General features: G+C 52.5%; 1 pseudogene; it reads left to right on the plus strand.

Moving 5' to 3' along the window:
* The first annotated feature begins 435 nt into the window (after nucleotides 1-435).
* LOC136454153 (uncharacterized) overlaps nucleotides 436-14,997 on the plus strand; it is a 32,147-nt pseudogene continuing 17,585 nt past the window's right edge.

Genomic DNA, 14,997 nt, shown 5'->3' on the forward strand with positions numbered 1-14,997 from the left:
GGTACTGTGGCAGAGCCGGGACGACCCTGAGGGAGAGCCTCTGTTCGCCCTTGAGGACGCAGCCGAGGGTAGGCGCTGGGGCACCTTCGAGCAATACCGCCAGCTGGCGGAGCGGTCGCTGTGGACGGCCTTGTCCGTGGTGGCCGACGAACTGCCCGAAGTCGCCAAGGTTCGCGTTTTCCTTTCTCGCGTGACGTCGTTCTTTTCTCGGTTTTGTCGCAATCGATGACCTCTGTTCTGCCTCCTCAGGAGCTCAAGACCCGGTCCCTCGGGAAGTCGGTCTTTCTCCGGCAGGAGAGGGGCATCTGGGACCAGCTTCAGTGGCAGAGGGGCCTTCTTGCCGACGCTAACGAGCTTCTGTCGGCGCGAAGCGCGGAGGTGGAGGACCTCCGCCTTCGCTGTGCCGATGTGAAGGTCGAGGCAGCCGTAGCCCAGATGCAGCTCGCCCCTTTGGCGGTGCGGGTCAAGGAGCTAGAGGAGGAGCTTACCCACACGGTCAGCGATCGGGATGCCTTCAGGTCCCGGGCCGAAGAGGCGATGGCCTCGGGCAAGGTCCTCGCCGGGCTGCTGGGGGCAGAGGAGAGTGCGCACCGGCTGACCAAAGGCGCTCTGAACGGGGCCCTTGCTGCGGTTGAGGCCTCACAAATTGAGGCTATGGTTTTGAAGGGGACGGTCGAGGGTGAGTTCTAGTCCCCTTGTTTTGTTTCCTTCTCCTTATGTTCGCTCCCTGACTTCCTTGTATGACGCAGAGCTGGGAAGTGAAGCTTCCAGAGCGGCCGAGGCCTCTCGGGTCGAGGCCCAGCGGTTGAAGGAGAAGGCCGAGGCCTGTCAGGCTGAGACCCGACGCTGGGAGCAGAAGGCCAAGGGTGAGTTCCGTGGGCTTCCGTCCCTAACTTAGGTTGTTCTTTCTCTCGCTCGACCTCATTCCATTTTCCGTGGTGCAGAGTCAGAGGTAGAGATCATTCGGGCCGCCGAGGCTTCCAGCGCGGTGCAGATGGTGCTCGAGACCGAGATCAGGGAGCACGAGGCGCTGAAGCGTGCTGCCCTTTCCTCCTACGAGGCCTTGGAGGTCGAGGGGGTTCAATCAGGCAGCTCCCTTAGGAGCCGCTTGATTGCGCTGAGCAGCCAGATGCGCGAGCGGCTCTGAGGGGCACTGCACACAGGTGTTAAGCGGGCGCTGGCTGTCATCTCCTCTCACTACCTTGGCATCGACCTCCCGGCCATCAGTGATGGCTATGTTCTGCCTGATGATGACGAGGAGGCCGACGCGGCGGTGACGAAGATGATGGAGGCGGCGGAAGGCCCTAGCACGGCGCTGGCGATGCTCTTCGAAGAGGAGGTGGTTCCTCCCCTACCATCTGCCGGTGCTGAAGGCCCTGAGCCTTGATCTGGGCCCCGGGGGCTATGTAAAAATAGAATTAGGGGTTATTTTTTGTATCGTAACGCTTGTGGCCGTCGAGGCCTTTACTTTTGAAGTACTTGTGTTTCTTAGTTGTTTTTCTTATGTTTTCGAGCCTCTGCCCTCTGTCGCTCCTGATCGGATTTCGTTTGCAAAACACCCCCTTGGGGCCTAAGCCGTCCCTTGAGCGAGAGGTAGTGAGGGAGTGCCGTAGCCCGGAGGCGTAGGCCGTCTCACGACTCTACCGGCCTCTTGCTTAGGAAACAGACCTTGGTCCGAGGGGTTTTTACAACTGATTCGTCAGAGCCTGCTAGGGACTTGGCGTAGGAATTTTTGCGAAAAACAACTGAAGAATGGTGCATGGGACCTAGGGGACGCCTATGCCTAGGGGGGTCCCCTATCTAGCCCCCGAGGGAGGCTTGGTTCTGCCGAGGCAGAACTGAGTTTCCCTTGTCGTGTTACTGTATTGCCGAGGCCTACGATGGGCTCAGAGGGTTTCTCGAAAAGTTAGACCAACTAAAGAACGCTTTTTAATTGTATTTCGAGAAACGATATATACAATGCTTGGAAATTTAGGGATAAAAGTGACGTAGATGTTCTATGTTCCAAGCGTTGGTGAAGACTTCGCCCTTCTCGTTGGCTAGTTTGTAGGTCCCGGGCTTCAGCACTTGGGCGATGATGTACGGTCCTTCCCATGGTGGGGTCAGCTTGTGGCGACCCTTATTGCTCTGTGCTAGCCTCAACACCAGGTCGCCTACCTTCAAGCCTCGGCCTTGGATGCGTCGGGCCTGATAGCGCCGCAGGCTCTGCTGGTATTTGGCCGAGTGTAGTAGCGCGACGTCTCGGGCTTCCTCCAGTTGATCAAGGGCGTCCTCTCGGGTGGTGCGGTTACTTTGTTCGTTATAGGCTTGCAGCCTCGGGGAACCATATTCCAAGTCGGTGGGGAGGATGGCCTCGGCCCCATAGACTAGGAAGAAAGGCGTGAATCCCGTGGCTCGGCTTGGAGTGTTCCTCAGGCTCCAGATGACCGACGGGAGTTCGGCGAGCCATTTCTTGCCAAACTTTTTCAACCGGTTGTGAATCCTTGGCTTGAGGCCTTGTAGGATCATGCCGTTGGCACGCTCTACTTGGCCGTTGGTCCTTGGGTGTCCTACGGCCGACTAGGCCACACGGATGTGGTGGTCGTCGCAAAACATCAGGAACCTTTTGCCGGTGAACTACGTCCCGTTGTCGGTGATGATGGTGTTAGGGACCCCAAACCTGTGGATAATGTCAGTGAAGAACAGCACCGCCTGCTCGGATTTGATTCGATTGATCGGACGAGCCTCGATCCATTTGGAGAACTTGTCGATTGATACCAATAGATGGGTGAAGCCCCCCGGGAGCCTTTTGTAGAGACCCGACCATGTTGAGCCCCCACACGGCGAATGGCCATGTGATGGGGATGGTTTGCAGGGCCAGGGCCGAGAGATGTGTCTGCCGAGCATAGTACTAGCATCCTTCGCAGGAGTGTACCAGCTTGGTAGCGTCGGCGACTGCCGTCAGCCATTGGAAACCTTGGCGGAAAGCGTTCCCTACGAGCGTCCGAGGCGCCGCATGGTGCCCGCAGGCGCCTGCGTGTAAGTCCCAAAGCAGGGCTTGGCCCGCTTCAGAACTGATACACCGTTGGAGGACACCTGAGGGACTTCGCCTATACAATTTGTCGTTGTAGAGGGCGTAGGTCTTGGCTTGCCGCGTAAGCCGTCGCGCTTCGGTTCTGTCATCAGGAAGCTCCCCCCGATCGAGCCAATCGAGGAACGGGACTTGCCAATCCACGTCCTGATCAGTCTGTGGAGGCTCGGCGTTGACTTCCATGACCTCGGGCTTGGTTGAGGGGGTCTCGGCAGTAGAGAGGGCGTCAAGCTTCACCACGGGTTCCACAGGTGGGCCCTCCTCTGTTGCCGAGGTGTATCCAATGGAAGTTTGTGGAGGTCTTTGGCGAAGACGTTCGGGGGGACTAGGGCCCATGACGAGGCCATCTTTGCCAGCTCGTCGGCGGCCTCGTTGTACTTCCACGCGACGTGATTTAGCTCGAGACCGTCGAACTTGTCTTCTAGGCGTCGTACCAGCTTGCAGTAAGCCTCCATTTTGGGGTCGAGGTAGTTTGACTCCTTCATCACTTGATCTATGACGAGCCGCGAGTCGCCTCGGACGTCGAGGCGTCGTGCCCCAAGTTCGATGGCGACTTGTAAGCCGTTGATGAGGGCCTCGTATTCGGCCACGTTGTTGGAGGCGGCGAAGTGGAGCCGCACCATGTAGCGCATGTGTACTCCGAGGGGCGAAATGAAGAGCAGACCCGCGCCTGCCCCGGTCTTCATCAGGGATCCATCGAAGTACAGGGTCCAGCACTCCGTCTGAATTTGAGTGGGTGGCAGTTGGGTATCTGTCCATTTAGCCATGAAATTGGCCAAGACCTGGGACTTGATCGCCTTTCGAGGCGCAAAGGTCAAGGTTTCCCCCATAAGCTCGATAGCCCATTTGGCTATCCTGCCTGAGGCCTCCCGGTTATGAACTATTTCACCCAGGGGGAAAGATGATACCACAGTCACTGGGTGCAACTCGAAGTAGTGACGCAGTTTGTGCCGGGCCAGGACCACGGCGTAGACCAGCTTCTGGATGTGGGGGTAGCGTGCTTTGGTCTCGGAGAGCACCTCGCTGATGAAATAAACAGGTCGTTGGGTGGGCAGAGTATGCCCCTCTTCCTGCCTCTCTACCACTACGGCAGCGCTGACCACTTGGGTCGTTGCGGCGACGTAGAGTAAGAGGGTCTCGTCCATGGCCAGGGGTATCAGGACGGGAGGATTTGTGAGCAGTGCTTTGAGTCTGTCGAGGGCTTCTTCGGCCTCGGGAGTCCAAGAAAAACGCTCAGACTTTCTCAAGAGTCGGTACAGAGGCAAACCTTTTTCGCCGAGGCGCGAGATGAAGCGGCTCAGGGCCGCAAGGCATCCCATGACCCTCTATACTCCCTTGAGGTCCCTGATTGGTCCCATGCCAGTTATGGCCGAGACCTTCTCTAGGTTGGCTTCGATGCCGCGTTCCGAGACTATGAATCCCAAGAGCATGCCTCGGGGGTTCTTGCGTTCTGTGGCCATGACCAGATCAGCCTCCAGGACCTCCTGCTTCCCCAGGCGCCCCTTTTTCTTTCTCTTGGGGAGGTGGGAGGCTGAGGCCTCGGGTGCCTCATCCCTCCGCTTACCCTTGGTGTCGGTGTCGGGGAAGATGGCTCCAACAGCCTCTTCACCTGAGGCGAAGCTGGTGGCGATGTCGAGGAGCGCGGCAGCAGAGCGCGGCATGTTCCGACCTAACTCTCGAACCAAGTCCCGACAAGTGGTGCCGGAGAGGAAAGCCTGGACGATCTCCGAGTCGCCGACGCTGGGCAACTCGGTGCACTATTTGGAGAAGCGCCGGATAAAGTCTCGGAGAGACTCGTCCGGCTTCTGGCGACAGCTCTTAAGATCCCAGGAGTTCCCAGGGTGCACGTATGTGCCCTAGAAGTTCCCGACGAATATCCTCACCAAGTCGCGCCAGTCGTGGATTTGTGAGGGAGGAACATGCTCGAGCCAGGCTCGCGCTGAGTCCGACAAGAGCAAGGGGAGGTTGCGGATGATGAGTAGGTCATCGTCCATGCCACCTAGTTGGTAGGCCAGGCGGTAATCGGCAAGCCAGAGTTCAGGGTTGGTCTCGCCGCTGTACTTTGCGAGATTGGCTGGTTGCCAAAACCGGGCAGGGAAAAGAGCAGCGCGGATGGCCCTGCTAAAGACCCGAGGGCCTGGCGGTTCAGGGGAAGGACTGCGGTCCTCCCTGCTGTCATAGCGACCGCCTCGGTGTGGGTGGTAGCCCCAAGTGGGCCCCTCGTTGTCGTGGCGTCGTCGCCTGCTGACCACCTCATGGTCTCCCTGTACCTCGCGTCGATTGCCGAGGCGGTCCAGAAGCACGGGGGCCCTGTGGGCTATCGGCGCTTGGTCGGGCTTGGGACGAGCTGGGGCTTCCCTATCCTGCCGAGGCGGTGCCGTGGGCAAGTTCGAGGCACCCCCGTGTCGTCGGGAGGCGGAACTCTCAGCCCGCTGAACCGCGGCGGTCTCTAGGAGATCCCGGAGCTCGCCACGGACCCGCCACCCCTCTGTGGTAGAAGGCTCGGGCATTGCGCGGACCAGCATTGCTGCAGCCGCGATGTTCTGGCTAGCGCGATTGAAGACTGGGGGTTGCTCACTCCCTTCGTCGTCATGGATGCGGTGATGCACATCATGGGCCCTCCGTCGGGCTCCCCCGCCTTCGCCGCGACCTCGCTGTTCCTGTTCGAGAGAGTCTCGAAGCTGCTGCAGAAGGAGTTGGTCTTTTTCGACCTTGGCTTGGAGCTCACGGAGCTGTTCTAGGTCTAGGCGCTGAGGTCACGCAAGAGTGATGTTCTCATTTCGTGCGGCCGGCAGGACGGCGCGTGGAGGTGTGACGACGCCCACGCCTGGGCGAAGCGGGGAACGGCTACCTACCCCCTCGTCCTCTTCGCCCGCCCTCGGCATCCCGAGCCCGACGTGAAAACACTCGCGAGTGGGGTCGTAGGTGCCTTCGTCGTCAGAGTCGGAGTAGCCAAAGCAGTAGTCGCTTGCGGCTAGGAACTGGCGCAAAGCCCCAGGGTTGTTGAGTCCGGAGAAATCCACTCTGGGCCATGCCTCGTTCTCATCCGAGGAGTCGGCGTGGATGCTCAGGTCGAGAGCGAAGCGCTGGCGGCGTTCCGAGGGATGCTCGTGAGCGGTAGTGTAAGCGTAGGCGTAAGAGGCAGCGGCATTTCTCAACCCAAAGGGGTATGGGGATGGTGCCGTCGCTAGATTCTGCCCCGTCGGGGTCGGTTCTTCAGGGAGTGGTGGAGCGGAGCTTGACGACTGGGCATCGCCGCGTGTCACAGGTGACTTTCCTTTGTCCAAGCTCAGGCTAGATAGGTCCCCAGCCAGGGACCCTATGCCAACAGCTGGTCGTAGGATATCGGCGGGGGGTGGCATGGCGCCCCGGATTCGCGTAGCGTCGGGGTGGCCTTGTTCGTGTCGTGCTTGGCGAGCGCGGCGAGAGCGTCCGCTCGGACGCCGCCTGTGCCTGGGCTGCTGGGGTGTGACTTCATCGTCGGACGGTGGGGCTCGAGGAGTGAGGAGTACCATGTCGTACTCATGCCCTAGAGACATGAACTCTAGGCTCCCGAACCAAACCACGATGCCGAGACGCAATGGTCGCACGGGGTTTGCCATCCGAAACCTGCTGGGATGACGAAACCGACACGCAGAGGCCCCTACCTGGCGCGCCAACTGTCGGTGTTTTGGACCGGGGGGTCCTCAACCAACCAGTGAATTTATTCTGCGTGCTCCCGATTCCGGATGGTGATGCAAAGAGACACAAGGTTTATACTAGTTTAGGCAATCGAGGCCCTACGTCCAGTCTGAGAGGTCGATCTTGTATTCCTTGCACCGAAGTGCTCGTAGTAGGGGGTTACAAGCTAAAGGAGAGAGGGAGCTGGTCCCAGGTCTCGGCAGGGTGTCATGCGGGCCGCTTGAGACGTTGCTCTCAGGCGGCAGGGATGTGCGTGTGTGTGTGTTACAAGGTGTTCTTCTTCCTCCCTCAAAATGGCCCAAGTCCTCTCCTTTTATAGCCTGAAGGGAGGACAAGGATGGTACATGAGCTAACTATATGGTGTTGTGTGAACAGAGGCGGCGTGTCCGGGCCCTGTAGTCTGTTCCTGTGGCGGCGTGGTCGTCGGAGTGGTCCGTCCTTGGAGCACTGGAGCGGCGTGGTCGTCCCATCAGATTCTGTGCATCGTGGGAACCCCAGGACTGCCTCGGAGTGGGTGCGGTGGTGAATGTGCAAGCCACTGTGGACGGACTGTGCGCGAGGCCGAGGCTTGGTCGGTGCCGAGGCTGCCCCGCGGTGGAGGGGTCTCGGTAGGCGCGAACCCCAAGATCGCTGAGACCTTGGTGTACAGTGCCGAGGCCTCGAGCGGGCGGCTGATCGTGGGCACAGCGTTAGGACACAGTGGCCGGTAATCCCCACCGTACCCTGTCCCAACTGGTATGGCGCTGGTCGTGGACACAGTGTTAGGACACAGTGGCCGGTAATCCCCGCCGTGCCCTGTCCTGGCCGGTATGGCGCTGATGCAACCTCGGGTCGCGTCGGCCATTCTGTGGCGTTGAGCCATCGTCCGGCTAAGATTGCGGGAGTGGTTGAAGCATTAATGAGACATGACGCGCTGTCTGGAGGGTCGGTCGAGGTAGGGGGTGATGGGCCATGGACGACCCAGCCTCGAGCGATACGAAAAATGAGGCCTCGCGCGAGACAGAGATCGGTCTCCCTACCGAGGCCTCGCGCGAGACGGCTCGCGCGATACGGAGAATGTACCCCCTGCCGAGGCCTTCCATGGAGAGCCTCGGGCAAGACGGAGACGGCGTTCCCTACCGAGGCCTTCCCTGGGGAGCCTCACGCGAGGCGAAGTTTGTGTCAGGATGCCGAGACCTCCTGCTTGAGGCTCGAGGCGAGGAGGAGGAGGACCCAGTGGGCTCGGTCGTGGTAGGTGAGAGGCCCACGGCTTACCTTCTAGCTTTATTTTTTAGATGGGATTTTAGCGACCCATTTGATGTTTGCTTGGGGTACCCCGTTCTAAGGTACCCGACAGTGCTACACTCACGGAAGGTGAGAATAGTTTTAATATACTAAATTCTTCGACAAACCATGCTATCATAGAGCAATTGTTAGTGGAACCCTCTCTTGATTTATCTCTGTCCCATGATAATTTGCTTGAAGTTCCTTGTGATAAAGATGAATTGGTTGATGATGCCTCAGTTTTACATGTTTTTGAACCAGTCACTTGTGCTGAAAATAAACATGTTATTCATATTGCTACTAAAACTAATGAGTTCAAACTGTTGTCTTCTTTACATACTTTGGGTTACATTGAATTTGATGTTTTGTGTAACCTAGATTATTTGAAGGAGAGCCTATTTAAATATGTTGATTTGCCTTGGTTTTCTAAACATACATATCATGTTACTATCAAATATAACAACAAGGGACAATATATGATACATTGAGTATACATTCATAGTAATATGAATTCTCCTTTTATTGTACCAGATTATGATCGTTTAGAGGGCTGCTATAATAATACAAACATTTTCTCATGTTCCTCAAAGAAACAAGTTCACTTCCAAGAAGAGGAGCATTGTTGGTTGCTACCAATGTCTGCTAGATCATCTATTTCTGCATTGTCTTTGGTTAGTTTTAATCTTTTGCAGGATAGTGTTGACATACATCGTGTGCATTTGGATCATGGAGTCTACATGCTTGCTGAAATTTTTATGCGAGATGACATGCTACAAACTTGGAAACTTGGTCATGTTTCTTCTCACAATTATTTCAGTTCCCTTTGTTTTCGCCACCCCATTCTCCTTTATGTTGTGCAGGATCAGTTTCAAGCACAATCGACGCCGAGGATGACTTTTCGTCAAGAAGGGGAGGATGATGAGGATATGACACCCATGCATATGACCATGTTTGGCACATGGTATGGAGGGGTAGGATACCAGCAAGGGTGTCCAAGTCAAGAAGGAGGTCCGAGGCTAATTCGGTTCGAGTCCCCGAGGTGGAGGCCCAAAGCAACTCAAGTTCGAGTCTGCCTCGGCCTCTAGGACCAGTCTACCTTAAACTGGTCACCCAGGACACATCTAGACTCCGTTTTCGATGATCCACATATGGTTGGAAAGCTAAATTGATAAGTAAGCCAATCCAAGTGGTCTCATGTCAAAATACCTTTGGAATCAACAGGAATCGTTGAAACAAGTCAGCGTCCAGAATCTACCAGGGTGCTACGACACTGTCTTTTGGTCCATTGGACTGTGTATCGTGTTTGGGCCCATTAGGGGGCACATCCAAGGGGGTGACGCCCAAGACTATAAATAGTAGCCGTCGCTCTCCTTAGGGTTTGGGTTTTGTTTAGTTCTTGATTTTCTCATGAAACATACATCGTTTTGCTGCAACTGTGCCGCCAAGGTTGCTTGCTGTGAACTAGGGCCCCAGTTCTTGATCTTGTTCGCTTGTGGCGATTAGTCCTTTCGAATAAAGACTTGAACTCCTTCTTGTTATCATAAGCCTCATATTTATTTGTAATTTCAGATTGCGTTCATCATGTTCTTGCTTGTGTTCTCGATTCGCTTGCAGGAAATCCTTCTTGGCGAGGTCAATCGCGTTCGCGTGGTTGATAACCAATGGAGCAATGCAGCAATGGTCTGTGTAACGGTTGCAGGGGTCCGAATCAGTCTTGGTTCGAAGCCTAGATCATGAATATCGAGTCTCCACCAATCGATACTATCATACATTTTGAAAGATTGGGCCTAGTCTACATCAGTACGTAGGGCTATCGACCTAAGCCATGACATCTCACCACTTCCTAAGTCGATCGCTCTACAAAAAGTGCCAAACATGGGTTCGTCGACCCAATTACAGACCTAACATGAAATGAATAAACCTCAAACGATTTTGCGTCGAATTCCAATTTCTGAGCTTCTTGACATATTAGCTAGCGAGCCTCGTCCTCGGCCGCACGCATTTCATCGTCGTCTACGAAGTTCGTACTATAAACTTTATCAAAGTTCACATAAACGTTCTATAGCATTTTTGTTCGATAAAAAAATTCGCTTAGAATACTAAACGATATTAAGCGACATGAAGCGTAACATTTGTTTCTTGTTTCGGATGAACGTTTCAAGTGCCGTACATTAATTTATACTTTATGTTACACACATTTACACATAAGTATGATGCTCATGCAGTGTTTTAGCAAAAACTGTACAACGTAACACCAAGGGTGTTACAAATCTACCCCCCTAAAACAAAATCTTGACCCGAGATTTCATGTGCCTAGTGTGAGAAGGAGATAGGGAATACATTTTGGCGCAGCAACTAACTATTAGAGCCAGCAAGGAGGTGGGGGTAATGCTGTATTAGGTAACTCTCTTGTTCCCAGGTGGCTTTATCCTCTGAATGGTTTTGCCACTGCACCTTGTAGAACTTTACCACTCTGTTCCTGGTCACTCTCTCCTTCTCATCCAAGATTTTGACTGGGTGCTCAACGTAAGTTAAATCTGGCTGGAGGGTAAGCCCTTCAATTTCCACAGCTTCATCTAGCACTCGCAGACATTTCTTTAATTGTGATACATGGAACATATTGTGTACCACAGATAAGATATCGAGAAGCTGGAGACGATAAGCAACAGGGCCACACTGCTCCAACACTTGATAAGGACCCACATATCAAGGGGCTAACTTAACATGGACACCAAATCGAAGCACCCCTCTCATAGGAGACACCTTGAGATACACATAATCTCCAGCTGCAAACTCTAAGGGCCTTCTTCGCTTATCGGCGTAAGCTTTCTATCGGCTTTGAGCTGCCTTCAAGTGACTCTGAATAATACTTGCTCTCGAGCCTCTTTGACGAATTTGGGCCCAAAGTACCCACGGTCTCCCACTTCAACTCAGTTGAGTGGTGTCCTACACTTTCTTCCATATAGAGCTTCAAATGGTGCCATGCGGATGCTTTCTTGGTAGCTATTATTGTAAGAAAATTCCGCTAGCTTTAAGTAGGCATCCCACTTCTCAGGGAAAGAAATGGCACAAGCTCTCAACATGTCCTCAAGCACCTGGTTCACCCTCTCGGTTTGACCATCAGTTTATGGATGATATACTGAGCTTCTGAGGAGATGAGTACCAAGACATTGCTAGAGCTAGTCCCAAAAATGAGAGACAAAGACTGGCCCTCTATCAGAGATGATGGTGAGAGGAACCCTGTGTAGAGTCATAATATGGTCAAAGTATATCTGAGCATACTTCCTGGCTGCATACATGGTGTTCATCTGGATAAAATGAGCAGACTTAGTTAGGCGGACCACAATGACCCAAATAGAATCATAACCCTTGGAGGTACGGGGCAATTCTACCACAAAGTCCATGGAAATATTTTCCCATTTCCAAACAGGAATGGGCAAGGGCTACAAATATCCTAGGGTATGCATATGGTCTGCCTTAACCCTACCACAAGTGTCACACTCCGTGATATGCCGGGTGATGTCCTGCTTCATGTTGGACCACCAGTACAAGCGGCGTAGATCATGATACATCTTGTTGCTGCCAGGATGAATAGACATCTTTGAATGATGGGCTTCACTCAAAATCTTCCTTCTCAACTCCTCACTGAATGGAACCCCCAGCCTATCCTTGTATCTTACTACACCATGCGTATCAACGCTAAAGTGAGGGCCATGCCCTTCGGCAATCAATTTTCTGATGTGGGGAATTTCTTCGGGGTCTTCCTTTTGCTCTCGAATAATCTGTTCCAGTAATTCTGAGGTCAATGCAATGTGAGCCAACACCTCTACATGGTTGAGAGACAAAGGTGTTTCCTCAACCCGGTGTGACTTTCGGCTCAAAGCATCGGCTACTACATTAGCCTTTCCTAGATGATAATGGACTTCCAAGTTGTAATCCTTTATCAATTCTAACCATCTTTGTTGCCTCATATTCAGCTCAGACTGAGTGAAAATATACTTGAGGCTCTTGTGATCTGTAAAGATATGCACTTTGTTGCCCAACAGATAGTGCCTCCAAATCTTCAGAGCGTGGACCATAGCAGACAACTCTAAGTCATGGGTGGGGTAATTCACCTCATGCTTTTTTAGTTGGCGCGAAGCATAAGCTATCATACGCCCATCTTGCATAAGCACACACCCTAGCCCCATCTTTGAGGCATCACAGTATACATCAAAGGGCCTATCAATATCTAGTTGGGCCAACATAGGGGCAGTGGTCAGAAATGTCTTTAGAGTTTGGAAAGCTTCCTCGCAGGCAGGGCTCCAATCAAACTTGACTTTTTTAGAGCAGCTTGGTCATTGGCTGGGCTATATTGGAGAAATCTAGGATGAAACGCTGATAGTACCTAGCTAGACCAAGAAACTAACGAATTTGATGCACAGACTTGGGAGACTGCCAATCCAACACATCTTGCACCTTGCTGGGATCTACCAAAACGCCGTCAGGTGTCAACACATGCCCTAAACACTGCACTCGATCTTACCAAAATTCACACCTACTGAATTTGGCATAAAGCTTGTGTTCCCTTAGTCAAGATAGTACTATTCGAAGGTGTTGGGCATGCTCTTCATCATTCTTGGAATAAATCAGTATATCATCAATGAATACTACCACAAACTTGTCCAGCTCTGGCATAAAGACTGAATTCATCAAGTACATGAAGAAGGTAGGAGCATTGGTGAGACCAAAAGACATCACTAGGTACTCATACAGTCCATACCTAGTAGAGAAAGCTGTCTTTGGTATATAATGTGGCATGATCTTGATCCGATGATAGCCTGATCGAAGATCAATCTTTGAGAACACCTTGGCGCCAGCTAGCTGATTGAACAAAGTGTCTATGTGAGGCAAAGGATACTTGTTCTTAACTATTACTGCATTAAGAGAACAGTAATCCACACACATCTATAGAGTATCATCCTTCTTCTTTACAAAAATGGTTGGGCAACCCCATAGCGAAGAACTAGGATGGATAAAACCTTTTTCCATCAACTCTTCCAACTGCTTCTTCATTTCTGCCAATTCCCTTGGAGCCATGTGGTACGGGCATTTGGAGATAGGGGCAGTACCAGGCTCTAGCTCAATGGAGAATTCTACCTCTCTATCCGGTGGCAACTTAGGAAGATCTTCAGGAAAAACATCTGGGAACTCACAAACCATAGGGATGGAGGTAACATCAGGAGAGGCATGGGTAGCAACATGTAAGACTGGATCTGAGGGTACAAGCAGAGACATCCTATCCTCAGAAGACAGAAGCTGTAACTTGACACTTCTTCGCTTCATATCCAATACTACCCCATACACCCGCAACCAGTTCATTCCAATAATAGCATCAATGCCTTGTCCGGGCATTACCATGAACTTTAGGCGGTAAGTGTGGGTGGCTAATACCAAGCTTACTGTGTCTGTTCGGGTATTGATGAACATTTGCGAACCCACAGTATGGATTCTATAGCATACGGTATAGCCATAAGTGGTAAGTTGTGCCGATCTACAAATTTCATGCTCATAAAAGAATGTGATGCACCAGAATCGAACAACACATAGGTTGGATGGGAATCAATGGTAAACATATCAGCCATCATCGGTTCCTACTGCAATATCTGCTCAGCATCTGTGAAATGCACCTGTCTAAATCTGCTGGGCACTTTCTTCTTGATTACGGTCCTCCTGACAAGCCTAAAGTTTGCTGACGGTTGAGTAGACTGAGCTGGCTGGTTCTGGGGACAAGCTTGGTGAAAGGTCCTTGTTGGTTTTGGTAATTGAGTGACAACCTAGGTGGACTAATTATGTTTATGTGAGATACATAGGTGATTAGTCCACAGGTACATGTGTATGAGCAACATATGCCATGGAGGTGAAAATGGCTTGGAAATGTTGCAAAGCTCACACATGTGATGATGAAGGAGCTTATTGCACATGAGACATGACATTGAGTCATGTGATCAAGGTGGAGAAGATCAAGACAAGACTTGGCTTGATGGACTGGTTGCAAGCGTGAAGGGCAAGTCAAAGGCTTTGGAGTGATGGACCGCGTGGCAGTGAAGCTTGAGCAAGACTTGGCGCCGATGGACGATAGCAACGGTGAAGAGCAAGTAGAGTCAAGATCGATGAACCAATATGATCATGTGATGATATGAAGTGGATCATATCATTGTTGATCGTGTTGGTGCATGTGTTGCATCGACATTGAAGGAGATGGAATGGAATGCGCAAGGCAAAGGTATAACCTAGGGCATTTCATTTCACCGGTCATAGGTATGTAGAGAAGTTTATGACCGGGTTTAGGATAGATGGCCGTACTATCAAGAGGGGCAAACTTGTTTGCATATCGGTCATCTAGTGCCACTCGAGTGATCTAACTTTGCATTGTCGCTAGGATCGAGTGGCATGGCAAGTTGAGTGGCTAACATCCTTTGGGAAATGATTGTGAAATGCTAACACACATACACATGGTGATGTACACTTGGTGGTGTTGGCACATTTACAAAGGAGGTGGTGTTTGCAGGGGTGAGATGGGTTTGGGATGGAATGCCTATTTTCTATTGCGCCGAATGCAAATTCTTGGTGGTTAGCTCATTGGAGCAAGGATGAAGAAGTTAGAAGTGAGAACGAGTTAGTCACGAAGATGCTGGCGTCGGTCAACTGACCGGACGCTGGATCTGAATGCACCGGACGCTGGCAGGCTGCGTTCGGTCAGGCTGACGTACGGTGACGCAGAAGCTGGAGTGTGACCAGACGATGGCTGCGTCCGATCAAGTGTGACCGGACGCGTCCGGTCGAGGTCGGTACCTTACTGGAAACGACCGGACGCTGGGGGTTCAGCGTCCGATCAGTTGAAGCTGCTGCGTCCGATCAGGTCAAGTGACCGTTGGAATCTGGACACGTGGTCGTCTGCGGGCGACCGGACGCTAAGGTCCAGCGTCCGGTCAACACGACCG

This window comes from Miscanthus floridulus, chromosome 1, assembly GCF_019320115.1.
Source record: "Miscanthus floridulus cultivar M001 chromosome 1, ASM1932011v1, whole genome shotgun sequence".
NCBI classification, from domain to species: Eukaryota; Viridiplantae; Streptophyta; class Magnoliopsida; order Poales; family Poaceae; genus Miscanthus; species Miscanthus floridulus.